General features: G+C 45.9%; 1 protein-coding gene across 11 annotated transcripts in view; it reads right to left on the reverse strand.

Annotated features, from left to right (window-relative positions):
• Positions 1–21190, reverse strand: part of LOC100058633 (carboxyl-terminal PDZ ligand of neuronal nitric oxide synthase protein) — a 286431-nt gene that overhangs the window by 183940 nt on the left and 81301 nt on the right. Inside the window, exon 1 of one of the 11 annotated variants that reach the window (XM_070267913.1) lies at positions 2198–2443. The exons of the other annotated variants lie outside the window; for them this stretch is intronic. The gene's annotated coding sequence lies outside the window, so the exon portion shown is untranslated. Of the gene's footprint in view, positions 1–2197; positions 2444–21190 lie in introns of those variants that run through there. 11 annotated transcript variants of the gene reach the window in all.

Raw genomic sequence — 21190 nt, forward strand, 5'->3', positions numbered from 1 at the left:
AGGCAGGGGCGCACACAGCCTGGCTCTGTCCAGCACATCACATGGCATTTCAGACACTGGAAAATTTTAAATCAGGACAGCAGACAAGTGGTCACAGACTCTGGACACCTGCTACAACTGCAAGGCCACTCTGAATCAGAATCCAGCTCACCATCAGTGACCTGTATCTCCATGAAGTATCCCCTATATCCTCTGATCAACCAGATTGACAGGTGTGTAACACCCATCTGCACACAGGAGAGCGCGGCAGAAAACCCAGCACACCCTTACACTCAGAGGGTATGCTATTGGAGGGGTGGAGGGAAGACGGGGGCAGGCAATTTGGCAACATGTGTATCAAAAGCCTTAGAATTCCAAGCACCCTTGAATGCAACAATTCCATTTAGTAATTTACTCTAAAGGAATAATTCTGAATGTATTCAGTGATATAACTAAAGGATGTTGACAAGGAGCTATGAGAAACTAGAAACAAGCTAAATGTCAAACAATGGGGCCTGGTTCAATAAATCATGTTACATCCATTTACTGGACTATAAATATATTCAGCCATTAAAAACAGTATTGTAAAGGATTATTTAATGGCATGAAGTAATCTTATAAAATATTAAGTAAAAAAGACTGAAAAACCTTCTACATGATAGGATCTCGTTTTTGTTAAAAATATTCTATTTTTGCTAAAATTACAATGTAAGAGAGATACATCAAAAAGCTTTACAGTGGCTATTTCTGGCCAGTGGGATTACTGGAGAGTTCCATTTTTTTTTTCCTCGTCTTTTAAAAAACTTTTATACAATAAATGTGAATCAGGCTTTACATCAAAGAAAATAGAGGTTATGATTTAAAAATAATTCAATGCACTGTGGAAACATTTTCCAGGCTTTAAACATGCATCTGTGGGAGATGGTCACAACAGCTCAGAATCAAGTGCAGGGACATTAGGATTTCTGCCCAGCAACACGCATTATAATATGGTGCCAGCCAGAACGCAGTTTTCACTGCGTGCTTCCTGAGGTCTTAAACAAATGGTGCTGGATACAGCCCCATCACACCAGGACCACCCAATCTTGATGCCATAATTACAAGCGTTATTTTAACGTTTGCAAATATATACATAAATAAACAAAAAAGTTAAGAAAAGCAACTATGAAAGGAGAAGGAAGAGGAAAGAATTTGCTTTTCTGGTTCCCAGGCATCAGCTTATCATCAGGCTCAGCCCCTTTTAGGACACACTCCTGGCGAATCGTGGGAACAACCTCAGAACCTCAGTGTCTCCTGGAAAAGGAAACAGGAGGTGTCAGCCAAAGGTTCAGAATTAAAATCAGATTCCAGAGAAGGGAGGTGGTATGCATGCATTCTTTCTCGAATTTGCATGCATAAGGTTTTATATTTCCTTCACCACAAATCCCACGACATTCTTCGTTATTATTTTTGGCTTTTATATTGTGTGTATATGTGCAAAATTGTTACTTTAGAAGTTACATTATAATCCTCTTATTAGTGATTCTAGCAGTACGGGGAGGTAGGTGAGGACACTCACGCCTACCGAAAATCAGGACAGGTTCTGGGAAATAGGGCAGGATCAGTTTACCACAAAATGAACATAGGCTGCCAGCCACTGTCACCAGAGAGATTGGGAGAGTCCCCTCCCAATCTCCAGAATATCGGAATACGTTACTTTACATGGCAAACGGTACTTGGCAGACGTGATTAAATTAAGGACCTTGCAACAGGGAGATTATCCTGGATTACCTGGCAGCCCAACGTAATCACAAGAGTTCTTAAATGTGGAAGAGGGAGGCAGAAGAGGAGAGTCGAGGAGATGTGTCTATGGAAAATGGTCAGAGAGATGCAACAATGCCGACTTTGAAAATAGAGGAAGAGACCACAAGCCAAGGAATGCCAGCAGCCTCTTGAAGCTGGAAAAGGCAAGGAAACGGATTCTCCCCGGGGGCCTCTGCAGGAACACAGCCCCGCTGACACCTTGATTTTAGCCAGCTGAGACTCCTATCTGACTTCTGACAGACAAGTGCAAAATCATAAATTTATGTTGTTTAATTCACTGAGTTTGTGGTGCTTGGTGACAAGAGCAGTAGAAAATCATATGGAGATGATCTCGATTATGTAACAGTTGGAATCATGTTCCCCACTGCAGCGCTACAGATGAGACTTCAGCCTGGATTTCACCCAACCCTCTCACCTCAGTGAGTCTCAGGAGCTGTCGGAAAACAAGGCAGCTGCGTTCTCTCCAGGCGTCCTATGGAGACCGTTGCAACGTGCTGGACACAGTATTGGTGGAGCAGAAAGGATGTCAGCTAGAACACTTATGATGTGGTGAAAAGAGTAAGGCGTTGGAGTCAGGAAAAGTGTGGTTCAAATCCCAACTCCTCCACTCACCAGAAGCAAGTAATCCACTCAAGTCTTGGTTTTCTCCAACCTGACAGTTCTGCGAAGTATGATGTAAAGATTAAATACCATGTGTACGTCAGCACCCCAAACAGTGCCTGTCAGAGAGCAGACACCATCAACAGTGACTGCCAAAACAGTGACGATTATTGCTAATAATCAATCTCATTCTGGGCCTGTGAGTAACGAGGCATATGACCTTGCATTCTATGTCTCCAGGCCTTGGCTGCCTCAGCTGGTAAATGAGGAAGGCAGATGGCTCCCTACCCATCTCACTCTACAGCTCTGAGCATTCAAATTAAAACAGTTACACAAGCACTGTAAAAAAAAAAAAAAAAAAAAATACAAGTTCAATCAAATGCAAAGTAGGACTTTTTCATTTTTTGTAGGAATTCTCCAGAGTCCTTCATAAGAGGTGTCCTCCTCAAGTCACTACCAAAAAGGATGTTGCATGACTTGAGGAAAGTACGAAACAGAAATCTTAGAGCATCAGAGACACTGATGGCTCACAAAGCCATGAATGAAATAAACTGGACACTCTGGGTTCTGTCCCAGAAATGAAAAGCCCAAATCCATCCCCTAATAACAGGCTATCAGTGAGGGGATCATAAAAATGCTGTCCCCTAATACAGAAGGCCCTCAGTAACTGTTATCCAAGAGTAACTGCTAGTAACTGTTACCTAGCTGGTACTAGAAGGACTGCTGAAAATGGGAAGCAAATCTGCACAGCAAATGGTAAAAAATAAAAGAGCTGACCTAAGACTTAATCTTTTTTAAATGAAGTAAAAATTATGCAAATAAGATTATTTAAAATGCAAAACATTACATAAAATGTGAAACATTTAGGTTATATTGAATTGTGCATTAATTCTTCAACTGGACTAAGAGTTAATTAATTATTGATTTATTGTTGTAATTTTTCCCTTATTGCAACATAACTGCACAACAACACGACATCCTTCACTTCCCCTCTGACTTTCACAAAACACTACCATACAGAGGGTAATCTTTGCAAAAATTATTTAAGGGCTTACAGTTCCTCAAAGGTGTTCTTAATATTCAAAGATATTCAAATCCTTCTCTCCTGAATCCAGTTTCTTGACAGCATGCTGGTTGCTTTTCTTGCCAATTATGAGCAGGTCTAATGCTGCCCGGTCCTCGTGTGTCTGTAGAGTGGTTTGAGCAGTTCTCCAACAATCCTTTTATTGGCCCTATGCAATCTTACACCTTCTGCAAGATTTGCAATTTCACTATGAAATATATTTGCATGAAATTTGCATTGTCCTGCCATATCCAAAAGCGAAACACTGGCCAGCCCTTGAGGATGAACAAGAACAGATGCCAGTGTTAAGGGGAAGATGAGTGAATGGGGGACTCTCTTAGTTTTCTATTGCTGCCCAACAAATTACCACAAACTTCTCAGCTTAAAACAACACGTTTGTTACCTCCTTGTTCCCCTGGGTCAGGTGTCCGGGCACAGATTACCTGAATCATCTGCTCAGGGTCTCACCGGCTGCTCTCACGGTGTTGACCAGGCTGTGTTCCATTCCGCAGCTCAAGGTCCTCTTCCAAGCTCATGCAGTTGTTGGCAGAATTTGGTTCCCTGAAGCTGTAGGACTGAGGCCCCCATTTTCCTTCTGGCTGTCAGCTGGGAGTCAATCTCAACTTCCAGAAGCCACCCGCAGTTCCTTTCCACATGACCCCCTCATACAGGGCAGCTCACTTCTTCAAAGCCTGCAGAAGCAGTTCTCACTCCAGTCTGCCAAAACGGAGCCTTCCATAACGTGACATAATCACGGAGGGGTCACACAAGCGCATGACGCACTGGGGCTCGCCTCAGGGTATGCATTTGCCACTTGGACCATTTTTATAAGTGATGAGTTACCAGTGAATATTGTGATGTTATGACCACTGTTGCTTTCCTAGGTAACCTCATGATTCAGAAGTCCAATAACGAGGACCCCCTGGTCCTCACCCCTCAGATCCATCCTCTCCATTCCCACTGTCAAGGTTCTAGTTTGGGGGCCCAGAATTTCTTGACAGCACTAATGAAACAACATCCAGTCTTGCTCTCCTCCCGATCCATCCTCTGCACCAGTCCTAGGGAGCTTAGTAACATGCAAACCTCACCATGTTTCTTCTCTGCTTAAATTAAACCCATCAGGAGCTCCCCACCAGGGGCAGGATAAAGTCAAAGGTTTTCAGCAGGCCAGTCAGTGCCTTCACGATCTTATTGCCTGAGAGGCCCAATGCCACATCTATCTCTCTCCAGCCCTCCCTGTGCTCTCACCTCAAGGCCCGGGACGTCCCCTCTGCCTCGATTTCCTTTCCACTCATCCATCCTAATCTGAGCTCCAGGATCACAGCCCCTGTGAAGCTGACCTTGACTTCCCCAGGAGGTCCTGCAGGATCTTTCTTTCAGTCCCCCTGAAACTTATGTATAACTATAACAGTATTTACCTCCCCATGCTACAGCAACTGGTTTCTAGGTCCTTCTCCCTATGATACTGGGAGCATCTGGAGGCCAAGAGCTGGTTTTTCCTTCCTGCATCTTTAGCAGGACCAGGGAACAAGACAACAGTACTGACTTTTGAATTAATCATATTTCTAGCAAAGGATGACAATTAGGAGCACAGATTACGAGGCCTCACCACCTGGGTTTAAAGGCCACCTAGACCACTTACTAGCTGCACGACTCAGGGCAGGTTGCTCAACCTCTCTGTGCCTCGGATTCATCATCTCCAAATAAAAAATCTCTACCAAAAAAAAAACACCTCCAAAATTTCTCTAAATCTAAAAAAAAGAAAAGAATATTAATGTCAACTTCATAAGACTGTTATGAGAAATAAACAAGTTAATATTTGTAAAGGACTCAGAAAAGGGCATGGCACATGATTAGGACTACACAAATATTTGTTAAGTAAAATGAACACCTAACAATCATGTGACACACAACGGTGGGAAATTCATCCCAAGGAAAGAGAGATGCCACACAGACCGGGGAGATGAGCCAATGGTAAAATTCTTAACATTTCATATTCTTCTTAAATACTCCAGCCAAAAAAGAAAAGTAAATAAATAAAAATAAAAATAAAAACAGGGGCCGGCCCAGTGGCGTAGTGGTTAAGTTTGCACGCTCCGCTTCTGTGGCCCAGGGAACACAGGTTCAGATCCCTGGCACAAACCTACACACTGCTCATCAAGCCATGCTGTGGTGGTGTCCTATATACAAAACAGAGGAAGGTTGGCATGGATGTTAGCTCAGGGACCATCTCCCTCACAAAAAAAAAAAAAAGAAAGAAAGAAAAACAAAGCCCAAAAGAACAGAGAAAGCAATAGCAAACTCCTGATAATTCCCGGACCTGAGTGGCAAGGATAAGAGCAGCTTACTAGTCTCTCTACTTCTATTTCAGAATGAAGACAATTTAGATCTAAATAGGCCAGCACGGGCCCAGCAGCCAGAGACAGTAAAGGCACCTGGACAAGGCTCTGCCTCACATGTGAAGGAACGCCCTTTCCTCCCGCCGCTCGCAGCTGCCACACATCCCTGGGGAGCCTCGGCCCAGCCCGCTGCAGCTGGGCGGACGCCACCTTCCACACTATGCATCTCTCTAGAGACGGCACGATGGACTGAGCAAGCACCGACATCCAGAGAGCTGGGCTGAACGCCAGTTCTGTCACAGACTAGCTAACTAGCCCTCCTCAGCCTCAGTTTCCTCTCCTAGAAAATGGAAAACCCGACCTCATAACATTGCTAAAAGGATGAAATAATATGTGAAAAAGTAGCACATCGCTAAATGGCAGGCAGTCAGTAAACACGTTTTTAAAGCAAAATAGCATGAGTCAGTGAACTCAGGATGTCTAAACCTGAAACTTCTACAGGCCAGCAAGCTGCCTGCAAATCAAGGTATGGGTAAACTGGCTGACTACGCTGACCCCAGTGTCGCTTCCCTTCAGGCCAGTGACGCGAATACCAGACTCGGTCAGCAGAGTGCGCAGCCCACCTGCCTGTAAGACCTCAAAGTGACCCGAAGACCTGAAAGGACCACGCGCGGGCCAGCCCCTCTCCCGAGTCACACAGGGTGAATCGCTCGGCTGTAGAGACCTCCCCAGGGTGAGTGGCCCTTACCGCCACACCCAAGGAAAGTGAGAACAGCCTTCTGGGATCAGGGTTAAGCTTCTATTCAACACAATGGGGTAATCCCCAAGGTTCAGCTTAGCCCCAACTCCAGGGCTGCTCCGAACCACCTACTCTCCCATATCACCTCCCGGATTAAGAAAAGATCTCAGCAACAGGAGTTGCAATGCTTCACCACTTAGAGACAAAAAAAAAAAAATATACGGGCAGCTCAGCAAGAACTAGTCAATCGTCAGAGTGTGCTGACCTCGTCCAGATGGAGCTAGGGGGAGGCAGATGGCGAAAGCGAGGTACTCAAATGAGGCGCATTCCTCTACTTATTTATCCAATTGATTTGAAAACTTAGGTTCACATAAAAACCTGCACACGAATGTTTGTAGTAGCTTTATTCGTAATAGCCAAACTCTGCAAGAAGCCAAGGTGTCCTTGAGCGAAGGACGCTGGATGCATGGACGGACGGTGAATGGATAAACAGCCTGGGACGTCCATACCATGGAATACTATCCAGCAACAGAAATGATCTATCAAGCCACAAAAAGACACAGATGAATCTGAAATGCATATTGGTAAGCGAAAGAAGCCCGCAAGAAAAAGCCACATATTATATGATTCCAAACATGTACCACTCTGGAAAAGGCAAAGTAATAGACATTAGCCACAGCAGTGGTTGCCAGGGCTGTGTGGGTGGCGGGAGTTGAACAGGTGAAGCACGAGGATTAATTAGGGAGTGAAATTATTGTGTACCATACAGTAATGGTAAATATAAGACATTAAGCTTCTGTCAAAAACCCAGAGACTCTTTACAGCACAAGAATAAACCTTAATGTATGCAAATTTTACAAAAATCTTGGCAGGGGGGCGGGAGGGTTAGAAGGAGGATTCCAGGATGGAATGTAAACTGTGACAAAGAATCCAAATGTACGAAACAATCTCACTTAAGGAGGAGGGGGAAAGGTGCTGACCTAAGTAACTTTGGTGAACTTTGTAAGACTAAAAGCAAAAGGAACTGTACATAATTACTGTGCACTAGTAGACAAAGCTGTTCCCCACAGGGATACGGCTTAGCAGTCCTTAAAACACTACACTGGAATTGAACAATTAAGGAAGTGGATGGTGGACGGCGGGAGCCAGTTTTGTCACTGTTGGAAAAAGAAGTTATGGATAAGCCAAGGGAGGAGGCTAGAATGATTCGTGTGAGAATGAATTAGATTCGGAGACATCAGCAAGAATGCGTGTTTAGCTCAATGCAGATACAGATGGTTACATATAAAAATACTGATCAACGTGTGACTAGACAAGAATTAGGACACACACTTAAGGAGGTGGGTGCTCCATCAGCCGAGAGGGCATACAAGCAACGACATCCCAGTTGCAACGTGCACACTTAGCACCTAGATCTTTGTTTCTAACACCATTCTCCAATAAAAGGAACTAGGGCTCTTTACAAGAATGGTTGATTCTCAGACTAGGTCAGGAAATACACAGTATGAGCCTGAAGCATCTTGTAATGTCAGAAAGCAAAAAAGTGCTCCAAAAAATCCACAAGGATGGGGTTACACCTAAGGGATATGGGAGCCAAATGACAGAACTCTCAATGGCTGGGACAATCTGAGCAACAAATTAAAGTAGCAGTTAAAACCCAAAGCATAAAATAAGCATCAATGAGCCCATAGTGATATATATAAATGACTGAAGAAATAAATGAGGGAGAATAGACTAATCTCCCATGCAGAATTCCAAATAATTTATGTAGATACTCTGCCCTTAAGGAAGTGGAGCATAACTCCCCACTCCATAATTGTGGGCTACACATAGTGACTTTCTTCAAAAGAGAACAGTACAGAAAGGGAGAAAGAAGAAGAATAACCCTACAAATGCTACCCCAAGTCACGTGATCAAGGTTAACCTCAACAGAGATAAGTCATATTGATAGTGCAGACCCTTGATATGAGGTGATGGAGAACGGCACTTCAGCTCTCTGTTCTTCCTCCCCAAACACGTTAGCTCCACTCTGGAGAAAAACATCAGATAAATCCCAATCGACAGACATTCTACAAAACACCTGACAAGAATCCTCAAAACTGTCAAGGTCTTCAAAAAGCACGGAAGACTGAGAAACTGTCACCACCAAGAGGAGCCTAAGGAGGCGTGAGGACTAACTATAATGTGATATCTTAGATGGGATCCTGGAACAGAAAAGGGACACTAAGGGAAAGCTAAGGAAATCCATATGAAGTATGGATTTTAGTTAATAATAACGTATCAAAATTGGTTCATTAATTGTAACAAATGTATCATACCAATGTAATGTTAATAATAGGGGAGACTGGGCATGAGGTATAAAGGAACTCTGTATTCTCTGCAACAATCCTGTAAATATAAAACTGTTCTAAAATAAAAAGTTGTTTTTAAAAAAAACAAACAAAAAAGAGAGGCACGCTCCCATTGAGCAGGCTGAATTTACAATGTGTTTAGGTAAGAATGATACTCAACTAGCAGGTGGGGAAGTTTGCTGCCTGAATATTAGAATCTCAACCCTCAGCCTCAACATCAGCCAAGTTACTCAAATGATTCATGATCCTCCCCTGGCTTATCTATGCAAACCCTCGAGATGAAAGAAAAAGAACATCTTCATTTGACAGAAGGGAAAAGACATATACTTGAAGAGTTGGCCAGGTCACAGGAAACAGTGACACGTGCCAATAACATCAAAAGCCCATCTGCTGATATTCCCTTTAAACCAGCCACCTCATCAAGATTATTCCTGAAGGCTGCTGGCTCTGGTGTTAAACGATTTAGACACACAGCGTCACGGCCATCTAGAGGATAAAGGCATAAACTGTCTTACAGACTTGGGGTGCAGCCTCTCACAGGCCCACACACCTCATTCCAGACTGGGTCAAGTAGTCATTCTCTTCCATCAGGGTTTATCTGCACCACAGAGAAGTCAGCCTCTGAGACTGCCGTTTCTCAAAGTTCAAAGTCAGGATCTCATGATGTATATTGCCATTGCCATAGCTACTCTGCTTCCACGAAATGTGAGAACTTAGATTTATTCTTCTCCAGGGCAGGCACAACAATGTTGGCCTTTAGCTGCCGTTTACTGGTGGATGCTTGAGTTTCCTCTTCTCCCTCTCCCCTACAACCCACCATAGGTTCATTCTGAACTTGGACTCCTGGCTGGCTTTACAGAGAGTTCTTGCTTGTGCTGGGTAAAGGATAGTGAACAGGGTGAGTAAGGCCTGAGGAAGTTTCTCCCACTGAGCAAGTCAGTGTCCCTCTGTGTGACACTATCAAGCATCCCGCGGGCTGAAGCTCCCACCTTTGGGCTGCCGAGTGGGCCCTTGAAGAACGATATCTTTCCATATAGAGGGTTACAGAGGTATAAAGAAGCAATATATGCCCAAAAGGAGTGATGTGGGAGAATGTCACCCGCTGTCCTTCAGTGCAGTGGGAGGACTGCACGGAGGGGAAAAGACTGGCACAGCTGGCCCTAATATGGCCATGAGAAGAAGCACAACAGGAGAGGAGAGAAGCTAGGACCTGGACTGAAAGAACTCTCGGGGGGAAGAGTGGGGGCCCAAATTGTGGGGTTAGTTCAAGGAGATGCTGGCAAATGCTGATGAAAGACCTCAAAACATGGTGAGGTCTAAGAGCTCGCTTGCAGGATCCTGAGCAGGAAGGCTGAGTTTACGGGTGGGGACAGCTGAGGCAAGGAGCAGACAACACGACGGTGGCCATAATGAAGACCACGTATAGAAGCCCAAGGCAAGATCACGACAACGATTAGGCAAGAGATGGCTGGGGCCTGGACCAAAGAAGTTGTAGGGCTGGGGAAACATGCCTGATCTAATGCAGGCAGAATGAAGACGATGAGGAGCAGCCCCATCACCCCGTAACCCTTTCCAATAACAGTAAGGGGGAGACAGAGTCATTGGTCATTCCCGATAAAGCATGAAAACAAAGCAGAAAGAAACAGGGAGCCTGAACTCCAGTCAGCACTGCTGCCCTGCGGTGGGGTCCAGGGCAAGTCACAACCTTTCCAGGCCTCAGTTTCCTCACCAGTAAAGGGCTGGGAGAGCTTGAGATCTGCATCCTCCTCCATCTATCCCTTTTGGTAAAAGCTGAGTCACACTTGGAGCATTTGTGGTGATGGTGCTGAGTGTGCCAGGATGCAGGAACAGGGACCGACAATCTCGGCATCTGCCTCGCAGCACTGCCACCCCAGCACCCTCTGGACCTCATGCCAACGCCCCAAGACTCCCCTCACAGCAATCCCATCCTCTTACCAGACGACAGCTTCCGTTCCCTGGTTTCCCAGCTCTCCTCCTTTCTTGTCCCCTACCTGCTCATTCTAATTTTACTTTTCTTCTTCCATTTCCTTGTTTTTAAACGAATCTATTCCTGCTCACTTACATCTCCTGACTCCAATACAACTTTTCTTGATAAATATACATCAAGCAAATACGCACCATGCAAGAAGCCACATAGGATAGTTGTTGAGAGTCTGGACTTGGAAAGCAGATCGTCTGGGTGGGAACCCGCGAGGGTTAATTTAACGTGTCCCCTTGACTGGTCTAAGAGAAGCCCAGATAGGTGGGAAAACGTCATTTCTGGGTGTGCCTGTGAGTTTGCTTCCGGAAGAGATTAGCATGTGAATCAGTAGACTGAGTAAAGATCTGCCCTCACCAAGGGGGGGGAACATCAGCCGACCCGCCGAGAGCCCTAACAGAACAAAAAGGCAGAGGAAGGGCAAATTTACCCTCTGCTTGCGTTCGGACAGTATCTTCTCCTGCCCATGGATGTCAGCACTCCTCATTCTCGGGCCTTTGGACTCAGACCTGGACTTACTCCATCAGCTCCTCTGGTCCTCAGGCCTTCAGGTTTGGACGGGAACTACACCACCAGCTTTCCAGGGGCTCCAGCTTGCAGACGGCAGCTTGTGGGACTGCTCAGGCTCCATGATGGTGTGAGCCAATCCCTCATCATAAATCTCTTTCTGTATATATATATATATATATATATCCTGTTTGTTCCGTTTCTCTGGAGAACCCTGACTAATACAGAACCCCACCTTTGGCACCTGCTAGCTGAGGGACCTTAGAGAAGTTACTCAGCCTCTCCATATCCCAGTTATCTTACTTGTAAAATGAGACTAAACCAGGCATCACCCCTGAAAGCTTTTGTGAGGATTTCTGAGTAGGATTCGTGCAGCGCTTAGAATTGGCACACACTGAGCGCATGGGAGATGTTATTACTACTCCAGGCACTGAGTTCCAGTCTCTCAGGGGACCCACGCGACCACACAGGGTCACTACTCGCAGGTAGTCCAATTTACTAAGAATAAACAACAATTATATGAACAATCATAATACAAAGCAGGCTAAAATACCTAAGGAGAGAGAAAGAGGGTGGCTGAGTTCAAGGTGGGGTACATTACCACTGAAGGAAATCAGAAAAGATTTCATGGCAAAGATTTTCCTTTGAAATGGGCCTTGAAGAACAGAAGACAGCCAGCCAGGTGAGGGAGGGAATTCCAGAGAAAGGGAAGGACGCAGAGGCAGAATGGCAGGACAAGCAGGACACCATACGCTTGAAGATGAGTAAGAAACTCAGTTTGGCCAGGGAATCAGGCAATGATGGAAAATGAGTTTCGACAGGCACAGCGAAGCCAGACTGGGGAGGCCCCTGACTGTCAGCTGAAAACTCCATATTTCATTCACGGGCAATGGGGAGCCACTCAAGGTTTTTGAGCAGAGACATAACAGACGTCATGCTGCTCCAGAAGCAATGAGCTGGGTGACAGGAGGGGCCCTCCAGCTCTGCCCACACAGTCTTCTCTGAGATCAGACAGACTCCTGCCACCTGCATATGGTGGTCCTGCATGCACACTGAGCAGAAATTCCTCTCTCTCTGATGACCAGGGCACTGGATTCTTAAAGGAACAGTCTGAGTGTCCAGCCACGCAATTAAATATAGGGGTGTCTGGGAAGGGGTTTAAGTGAAAATCATAAATCAGTATAATCTCTTTCAATAACAATCTGGCTACTGACTCTCCACTGGCCCCTCAGCAGGGTGCAATTGTTTAGCTTACAGGCAGCCAGACTCTTACTCAAATTAAGTGTCATCCCTGCTAAATGAAGACCAGATGTGCAAGCCAACAAAGAAATCTAATCAGGTTTGAAGAAAGGATTTCTGCAAAAGAGAAAACTAGGGGAGGGATGTGGTTCGTCAGAAGACAGCAGGTGCTGAGGAGAGAAGTCACACCGGGGCTCCAGATCAGGAGGGTCATCGGCAAAGAAAGGCAGAGCGCTGCCCTGGAGCCCGTCCGCAGAGGGCCTTCATCTCAACAAGGCGCCTGGCACCCTGCTAGGCTGTTAGCATCCCGTCACTCTTTCGGAAACCCTAGCCAGGAGAGTCAGACTTTTTATTTTGACCTCAAAGTCCAGTGCTTAGAAGACTGCCCAGCCCCGCTCCCCAGGTAGGAGAGAATCTTTGGGTGTAAGCTGCACACCAGGGGGAGACAACCTGACCCAAGGCAGGCCTGGTTTGGGTTCTCAAACCTAGACCAAGCCGGACATGACTTCAATCCCTCAGGGCCTCAGCCCCTTAAGCTTCTTATCCAATAAGGAACAGCAGCTTTCGGGGGCCGGCCCTGTGGCCAAGTGGTTAAGTTTGTATGCTCCATGTTGGCGGCCCGGTGTTTGCCGGTTCAGGTCCTGGGCACGGACTGAGCACCACTCATGAAGCCATGCTGAGGCGGCATCCCACAAAAAACTAGAAGAACCTACAACTAGGATATATAGAGCTATGTACTGGGGTGCTTTGGGGAGGGAAAAAAAAAAAAAGAGAAATTGGCAACAGATGTTAGCTCAGGGCCAATCTTCCTCATCCCCCCTCCCCCCAAAAAAAGGAAGAGCAGCTTTCCAGACCATCTGGAGAAGGCAGAGTTTTTGGAGGCTCAGAGACTCTCTTCTATTATCTTCACCAAGACTCATCTTCGTTTTTCAACGAAGGAAGGGAGGGAGGGAGGGAAGGACAAACCAATGCATGTGTCCACAAGCCTCAGCATGAGGAGGGCTCCCACATCCAGTGCCCATGGATTTCCAGGCCTCTGCTCTTCCAAGTGAGCAGGCAGCTCTGCTGGGGACCCTGCTGCCCCTCTCTCCCTCTAAGCAGCCTGACGCTGTTTATCAGCTGTTTCTGCAGCTGTACCAGCTGATCTCACACAGCTTGGCTGAGGACCAGGGAGGAACAGGTTGGCTTGGAAGTTCCTACCTGAGCAGACTGGCTCAACCAGCAGCCCCCAAGAAGTGGAGATGGGATGGGAACAGTTTCAACAGGATGGAGCAAATATAGACTACTGCTGACTCTGTGCAGGGAGAGCTGGATGGAGGTCAATGCTGCAGTCTGCAGGAACACGTGACGTCCAAACAGCACACAGTCCCCACCAGGTGACTTAGTGATTTGTATCTGCCTTAGAGAGGCAATGCAGTGGTCGGGAACCCAGGTTCTAGAATCAGATTTCTGGCCATTAACTGACTGCGTGACCTTGGGCAAGTTACTGAAGCTCCACTTTAGAAAGAAATTGTAAGGATTAAGTGAGTTACTACAGGCCAAACGCTTAGGATAGTACTTGTTACATAATAGCAAGTCTATCATTGCTATCATTAGTTATCTTTTTTTTCTTTTTTGCTGTGGAAGATTTGCCCTACGTTCACATCTGTTGCCAATCTTCTTCTTTTTTGTACATGGCTCACTGCCACAGTATGGCCACCACCAAGTGGTATAGGTCTGCACCCGAAGAACAGAACCCGGGCCGCCGAAGCTGACCACAACAAACTTAACCACTAGGCCACAGGGCCGCCCCAGTTATTATTGTATTTTTGAATTACACACTGATTCTAAAGTGTCTGATGTTTGGGTATCAGTGTCCCCTAGAAGAAATGAAACCATTCCCTCCCTGTTCTTTCCTGGTTTTTCCACGAAACGACTTTTAGTTTCATACTTCTAAAGAACTGAGGAGACACCAAGTCAAATTAAAGAATATTAACAACTAATATATACCCAGAACTATTCAAACTGCCTTCTCTTCCAGCTTCTCCTGGGCCAGGATAAACAAAGACCCACGTGGGTCCACAAGTGACAAAATGAAGCAGAGGCTGAGACGGCTGTCAACAAAGACACCACATGAGGTCTGAGTCTGAGCTGCTCAGAGAGTGCGCCTTCCATGAGTCCCGCCTGCAGAAAGGCTGCAGGCTGTCAGGTGGCGGGACTGACCCGGGAGGCCTGAGCTAGATGCTCAAGCACACAACAAAGGCAGGACTCCCACCTCCGGGAGGCACTGGAAGGAGAGGTGTCCCGGCTGTCTTGAGCAGGGCTGAGCCCGAGGGAAGGAAAGCAGGAATACTGACCTCCCATGTGGAAATGGACACCAGCCTCAGCCTCACAACCACCCCAGAGGCAGAGGTGATCAAGTCGCTCACTCAGGACACATGCCCTAGCGAAGCAGAGTCAAACCAGGCACTCTCCAGCCCAGAGTCCACGCTCTCCCCACCGCAGGCTCTAAAAGAAGAGGAGCAGAGGCTGTGTGAGGAGGAAAAGATCTCAGAATGACTATTTTCAGGAGAAAGCCAGGGCGTGTGCTCCACCCATGTAACAGGCCCTCGGGCAATGAGACTATTAGCAGCCAAATCTTCTCAAGACGGCTAGTGGGTATGGAAAAGGGGTAAACTGCTAATATCACAGTAACAAGGGTGATTCCAACTGGCTAGGTAGTAGGGTTGAGCTTGCTGTGGAGAAGTGGTTTGTCATTGCCCCAGCCGACTGCCCCACAGTTAAACACCTCTCCAGGGAGACAGAAGACGCAGGGCAGCAGGAGGAGAGCGTGAGGGACGGCAGCTGCCCTGTTCGTCTTCACACTGATGCAAGCAACGACAAAGGGCTGGGTGCCGCATAGAACCGGCAGACACAGCAGGTTTTCCGTCTAGACCCAGTGACGGACGGGAGCACCAGATTCAACCCAGGACAGCAACACTAGGTGGGAGATTCCACCAGCAGGGGACCCCGATGAAGGGGCTTGTGCTGCCCACCTGGCTGCCTTCTGGGCCCAACAACTGCCTATCTGTATGTGCCCTTGATACACTATAAAGCCGCCTGTGTGGCATCTCATTTAACCCTCATGGAACAGCTATGAGACAGAAGGGCAAAGGTGACCCTCACTTTACACAGGGGAAGCCTGAGCTTTGGAGAAATGAACTTGCCCAAAGTCACAGCGGTGGAGCAGGGAAATAAACCAAGGGCTTCTGCCTCCAAATCCAGAATGACTCCAGAAGGAAACATTGCAACACATGCTAGTGTGCGGGGATGACAGGGGACGGTCTCTCTCCAGTCACACATGCACCAGGGATGGAGAGAGGAGCTGACATCCACTGGATATCTATGACAGGCCAGGCACGTGTGAAGGATGTGACACCACCATTGCCTTTAATTCCGACAGTTGACATTGTTCCTGTTTTACAAAAGAATTAGCAGTTGCATAATTCACCCACTTCCCCCCCCCCCCAACAACCCGCAGCTCTCAAGATGGTTATCAAAGTCCCTGCCTTCAAGGAGACAAATAAATTGTGGTAAATGCAGAGACAGAGCTCTCTACAGAGGGAAAGCTTCCAGAAGGGAGGAAAGCCCAAACTGGCTCACACAGGATATGCAGAAGTTCCATTGAGTCCCGAGGAGACAGACTCAGGCCACATGGAGAAGAGGGTGCTTCCTGGGCAGAGGGAAGAACAGGGGCAGAGGTGGCCCCACAGGACACCTGCAGAGCACGAAGAACAGCAGGACCGTCTCCGTGGCCTGAGGTGCCCGGCAGAACCCCGTGTGCCTCACTCAAGAGTTCAGACTCCAGCCTGTAGGTGAGGAACCATCACCAAATGATTTTAAGCAGGACAACTCCTAGAGACCCGCCTTTAGATAGAGGAGGCAGGCAGCACTGTGGAGGGCAGGGTATGCGGCAGACAAGCCTAAGACACAGCGACAGCCTGGAGGACTACGGTAACTGTCTGTGCAATAAGATGACATGGGCCTCCCCAGGTAGGGATGGAGAGAGAGAGACACAGTCAAGAACTATTTAGGAGGTGATATCAGTAAGGGTGACTAACACGAGGGTTACTTGAGAGAGAAGAGTCTGAGGTGACCCTGAGGTTTCTAGCTCACATTCCTGGATGGATAAGATGCCTTTCAACAAGATAACGAAACATAAGGAAAAAAAGCAGAAGGGGTTCAGAGCAAAGAGAAGAGACTGTAGAAATGATGAATTCAGTTTTTGACATATTGAATTTAAGGTGCCTTTGGGACATCCAAATGGGGGTGTCACATAGGATATATGAGTCTCAAACTCTAATAAGCAGCTTATAAAATCAAATAGTGGCCTTATTTACATCTAGGGCTGGACAGTGCCTGGCAGTGTTCCCAGACTGGAGAAAGGCCCAATCGGGGACACGGACGATGCTGCCTGGACTGACATTTGGTAAAGCAGGGGCAGTCAGCACGTTCTTGTAGGCTCTCTGAGCCAGGAGTACCAGCAGTGAGCAGACTGCAGTCTTGTCTTGGTGCTGATACCACATCTATACCATGTTCAAGCTCTGGAGTGAATCCTAAATTTCCCACCTGTCAGCTCTGTGACCTAGGGCTAGTTATTTAACCTCTCTGTGCCTCAGTTTTCCCATCAACAGAATGGGATGTTGATCACACCTATACCACACAGAGCTGAGAGATCAAGCAAGGTCATACTTGTGAAGCACTTTGCTCGGAGTAACAAGCAAACTGTAACATAGCACAAAACACAATCTATAATCAACTCTGGTTATTATTGATCAGGACAACAATAATTACCTCAAGCAAGTTATTTTACTTCAATGACCCTTATCTGTAAAACGGGGATAATACCCCTTTTTTATGGGGTTACTGGAGACTAAAATTAGATGACAATGGACATGAAAACTGACTTAACAACTACCAAGTGTTACATAAGTAACGGATGGGATCTTTCTGCGGGGATCAAAAATTTCCCTCCTGGCAGCTCAGGTCTTCAGTGTACAGTGCTGAGGATGTTTTGTTCCAGGGCTGTGCATCCCTGTCCTATAATATGCTGCTTTGGATCCCCAGAGGAAACCACCACACACCAAAGGCTGTATACGCTGAGGGCAAAAGATCACAGAAGAGAATACTATCCAGCCATAAAAAGGAACGACGTTTTGAATGTATGCTACAATATGGGTGGTCCTTGAAAACAACACACTTAGTGAAATAAGCCAGACAGAGAAGGACAAACATTGTATGAGATTCCACTCATATGAGGAATCTAGAATAGGCAAAATCAGCGAGACAGAAAACAGAATAGAAGTTATCAGGGGCTAAGGAAAAGAGGGAGTTATTGCTTAATGGGTAAAGAGTTTATGCTGAGGACGATGAAAAGGTTTTGGGTATGGAGAGTGGTGATGAGTACAGGGTATTTAATGCCACTGAGTTGTACACTTACAAATGGTTAAAATGATAAATATTATACTACATCTATATTTTTTTTAACAATCCACAGAAGTCATCAAAACAAGGAGTGGATGCTCAGTACAATCTGTTACTAACAGCAGCAACATGAACAAATGGGTCCCCAAAGGCTGGTTAGTGTAGCAGCAATGAACTGGTGCTCTTCCTATCCTCCCGATGGGACAGATGAACACTGCTGGCTTCAAAAAGAGCCCTGAGCATTAAGAGGGTTGGCGCAAGAAACTGTGGACTGAGCTGGGCAATAGTCAAATGCTCCCATGAAAACTCACATTATTTCTTACTCTTGAGCATAAATGGCTGTAATAAAGTAAGACATCTTCTTTAAAAGCAAGCACGTATTTGGCTTTGAACTTCTTTGCTAACAAATAATGCATTTAGCAGCTCTGCCGCAATTTTAAAGTCATTCTCATATGGTTCACCTCAGGAACAAGACCAAAGCTCTTCCTACAGAGTGACTTAGTCTGGTGCAGATTCAGGGGAAAGATAAATGCATTTACTCATGTGTGGTCAGACATTCAGTAAGTAACAAGTGAATGGATTCTCATGAGGTGTGATTCCTGGGAATAAATTCCTAGAAACAATTTACCATTCCTCTTGGACTCTTGAGTCTCCAGTCACACTGATCTTCTTGCTGTTCCTTGAACCTGCAAAGCCCATTCCTGCCCCAGGGCCTTTGCGCTTACTCTTCCCTCTGTCTGGGTATCTTCCTCCAGATATTCACATGGCACGCTCTCACATTCACATCTCTAGAGACTCAAATGTCACCATAACCCAGAGGCCTTTTCCAACAATCCATATAAAATAGCACCCACCCCCTACCTCCTGGCACTGTCTATCGTTATGCCCCGCTTTATAGTTCTGCAAAGAATTTACATGTGATACTGCAATAGGTGTTTATTGTCCCCTCCCCTACCTCCATCCCATAAGCTCCATGTAGACTGGGACTTTGCTTTGTTGGCTGCTGTATTCCCAGACCCTAAAATAATATTGGCTCATAAAAGGAAATCAAAAATTATTTTTAAACAAGTAGAGAAAAAATTATGTTCTGCTATCAACCACACCATTCTTCATATTGATGCAACTGCCTGCCCCAGTATCCCTAAGAAAGCAACGGTTTGCTTCCTTTGGCTGAGGAGACAGCCGTCTCAATCCATAACAAGTGTTTTCTAAAATTTAATAAAGTCTAGGCCCCTTTGAAAGGAAAAAAATTGCAAACACTCAATGTTTGAATTAATAAATGACGTGGCATATCCATAGTATGGAATACTGTTCAGTGATAATAAGAAGTGAAGTACTGACACCTGCCACGACCCGGATGAACCTTGAAGACATTATGCTAAGGGAAAGGTGCCAGACACAAAAGGCCACATATTGTACGATGCCATTTATATGACATATCCATAACAGACAAATCCATCGAGACAGAAAGTAGATTACTGGTTGCCCGGGGCTGGGGGCCTTGGGGGAGGTGGGAGGTGATGGCTAAGAAGTGCAGAGTCTCTCTTTGGGATGATGAAAATGTTCTACAACTGATTGTGGTGATGGTTGCATGATGCTACAAATATACTAAAAACCACTGAGTTGTATACTTGAAATGGGTGACTTGCAAGGAATGTGAATTATGTCTCAATAAAGCTGTTACCAGAAAAAGTGTTGGCAAGTCACGTTTGTTTTAACATCACCTAAAATGTAAAACATAAAACTAGATATAAACTACTTACACATACAGGTCTTATACAAATTTATAAATTAAACAAATTATATAACCAAAAATTCAAATTAAAGGTGTTCACGTCAAAGATTTTGTTACTTAACTGAAATAATATCACTGCTCACAATAAGAATACACAGTGACTACCTTACTCAAGTTCTTTTGAGTCTAACATACACGAACTCAGGGGTGACACTCAGAATTTCAAAAACCAGCATGGCATGGGTGCCAGCAAGTCAGGAAAGGTGCTGGAACTAATGCAACACCAAGCACAGCAGCCACAAGCAACTCAAACGGCCCCCCCAGGGAGCACACTGCCTAGCAGCTCCGCCCACAGTCCCATGCGCCACGTGCTGACTCCATTTTTCTGCCACTTCCTTCTATTCCAACTACTGCAAAATCTTAATTCCCAACAGGTGAGGTACAGTCAATTGTCCCTCACTTTATAGAAATTCACTATGTACATATTACGGGCTTCTTTTTTTCTTCAGTGCATGAGAATTACAAAAGAACTAGTTGGTGGTGACGTAAGTGACAAACACAACTGTGGACAACAAAATCAGCCGATGGTGCTCAAGCATAAAATGGTCCTCCCAACAGTCCAGAAGAGGCTTATCTGTTGTCACTAGGATCAAATGAAAACACACAACTTTTTTTTTTTTTTTAGGAAGATTAGCCCTGAGCTAACTGCTGCCAATCTTCCTCTTTTTGCTGAGGAAGACTGGCCCTGAGCTAACATCCATGCCCATCTTCCTCTACTTTATATGTGGGACACCTACCACAGTATGGCGTGCCAAGCAGTGCCATGTCCGCACCCAGGATCCAAACCCGTGAACCCTGAGCCGCCGAAGTGGAACGTATGCACTTAACCACTGTACCACTGGGCCAGCCCCAACACACCACTTTTTTATTCTTATAGGGAACTCTCAGACCCTTCAGAACACATCCATAATTTCCAAGAACTCATTTTGAGAAACACTGATTTACAGACAGGTTAAAGAAAAAAAACAACTGGCCCACAACACCGATGTCTGTAATAGCCAACATTTACTGGGTGCTTACGTGTGTCTGCAGCCAACTTGTATGGTCTTCTGACCCCACTGCTCCTGCCCAATACACACTACTATTTATGGCAGACGATCCACGTGCTAGGTGCACGCCCTCACATATATCTGTAAAATATACGTGCCAAGACCACCTCCCAATTTTACCAATAATTAAATAAAGCCTGCTGGGTTAAGAAAGTTGTCCCAAGTCATTCACCTGGCAACCAGAAGGAACAGGATTGGAACTTGGTTCTTCCTGATCCCAAGTCTAGAGCACCTCAGTCAAGGGGTGGAATCTCTGGAATCGCGCTAAAGCCTACCACTGGAATG

The sequence above is a fragment of the Equus caballus genome, chromosome 5, assembly GCF_041296265.1.
Source record: "Equus caballus isolate H_3958 breed thoroughbred chromosome 5, TB-T2T, whole genome shotgun sequence".
NCBI classification, from domain to species: Eukaryota; Metazoa; Chordata; class Mammalia; order Perissodactyla; family Equidae; genus Equus; species Equus caballus.